The following is a 2,045-nucleotide window of genomic DNA, read 5'->3' on the forward strand; positions in this document are numbered from 1 at the left end:
GTTAGCAAAATTGAGCAAAAACAAGCAATATTATGTCTAAAATGTAAGTCACTTATTGCTTTACTGAACTTGTATAAAATTATTATTAAATATGTTCATGCTGATATCTGCAGAAAAACTGTACTCTTTGTGTGGTATAGATCAAGTTTACTATATTAAATTATATAAATATAAAAAGCATACAGAAGCATTTTTTGCCATCTACAATTTAGAATGCCTGGAATTTTGAGTTTTAATAGACTAATAAATCAATGTGCGTGCACTCTGTGTGTGATTTGGTGATATAACCTACTTGATAATTTCAGATCGCACATCATTACAACAACACTTACCGTATTATCGCAGAAGTTATACTGTATATCGCACACCCCAGACTCGACTTGAGTGGAAAATGAATTCACCCGTGGTTGCGCGCACTTGTTTGCACATGAGCAAAGGGGTTTTTAGGAGTCTAACTTGCAACCGCCAGACTCAATATCAACTTGCTGATGATTTTTTTTGTTTTTGTTTTGTTTAAAAAAACATGTTGATATCGTTTGTATCAAAAATGAATATGTCAGAGAAGAAAAAGTTTAAAGTTAAATAACAATACTTTAATGTAATACTTCTCTTTAAAGCAATAACTACCATTTCTGTCCTTTAGTGTGACGTATAAAAGAACCAGCATTTTTTATCTGAAAATATCCTAAAGAACAGTCGAGTATTGCAATAGGGGAGATAATCACTCATCTTATAATGGTATAATTGTCAGCAATTTTGAGAGGATGACAGCAAAGTTTGTCTTGAAAATGTCCCACAAGTCATGGGGAAAAAATAATGTAATTCATTATTTCATTTTAAATAAATAACACTACATGAAACTATAAGTCTCTAACAATGAAGACAAATATCTCTCATGCTATTTGTATATTATTAAGTGTTTTTTTTCATCTTCTTCTTAATTTTTGCTATGTCACACCATTAGGACACATTTACGGTGCATTTCAGTAAATATCTAAAAAATAATAATTAAAAAAACTGTGAAAGAATTGACAAATTTTGTAACCCCTTATATTTTCTCAAACATCAGACTTGGCACCACATAAATATATGTAGTTTTCTTTAGAAATGGTGATTTGACAAAAAAACAAACAAAAAAGCATTTTTACTGCATATTTGTCAACTACCCAAGACCGAGTCTTTTCCATTGGGGGAAGCACAAGACAGACCATTGTGTTGAAAGAAGGTGAGGTTTGAACCTGTGTGTGATGGGAACCCGTCGTGGGCCTCGTGGAAGGTTCAAGAATGACACTGGATGCGGTGATGAGAACTAGGGATGGGCGATACCTCTTATTTTATTTTCAATCCGATGCCGATATTTTCAAGTCCAGTATCGTCGATATCGGTACCGATAAACTAAACTGATCTTTTAAATTATTAAAAGAATATAATCAGTAATTATACTCACTTAATATTAGATTTTAAAGCCATGTTTTTAACATTTCATAGTCCTTTTTTTGTTTACACTGTCAGAAATAAAATATACTATAATTGTATTTTAGCGCTTTACTGGGGCAGTAACCTCAAAGGTGCAACTATAGCCCTAAAAGGGAGCGTACTAGTGCCATACAAGTATGCATGCTTTAAGGGTAGATAAGTTACAAAGGTGCACCTTTGAGGGTACCTCATGAAAAATAAGTACTAAATGTATTATTATTATTACCATGGTAAATTTGTGGTTACTGCAGTTTCTTTTAACAAGCAGTTTGAATACATTTACTTGCACAAACTAGCCAATTTAAAATAAATATTACATGTACACAAAAGTTTGGGGTCAGCAAGATTTTGTAATATTTTTTTTAAGTCTCATGCTCACCAAGGCTGCACTTATTTAAAAAAAACAACAACAAAAAAACAGAAAGAGCAGAAATATTGTGAAACATAACAATTAAAAATAACTATTTTCTATTTTAATATATTTTAAAATGTAATGTATTTCTGTGATCAAAGCCGAATTTTCAGCATCATTACTCCAGTCTTCAGTGTCACATGATCTTCAGAAATCA

This window comes from Sinocyclocheilus rhinocerous, unplaced genomic scaffold, assembly GCF_001515625.1.
Source record: "Sinocyclocheilus rhinocerous isolate Xijiao unplaced genomic scaffold, SAMN03320098_v1.1 scaffold1481, whole genome shotgun sequence".
NCBI lineage: Eukaryota > Metazoa > Chordata > Actinopteri > Cypriniformes > Cyprinidae > Sinocyclocheilus > Sinocyclocheilus rhinocerous.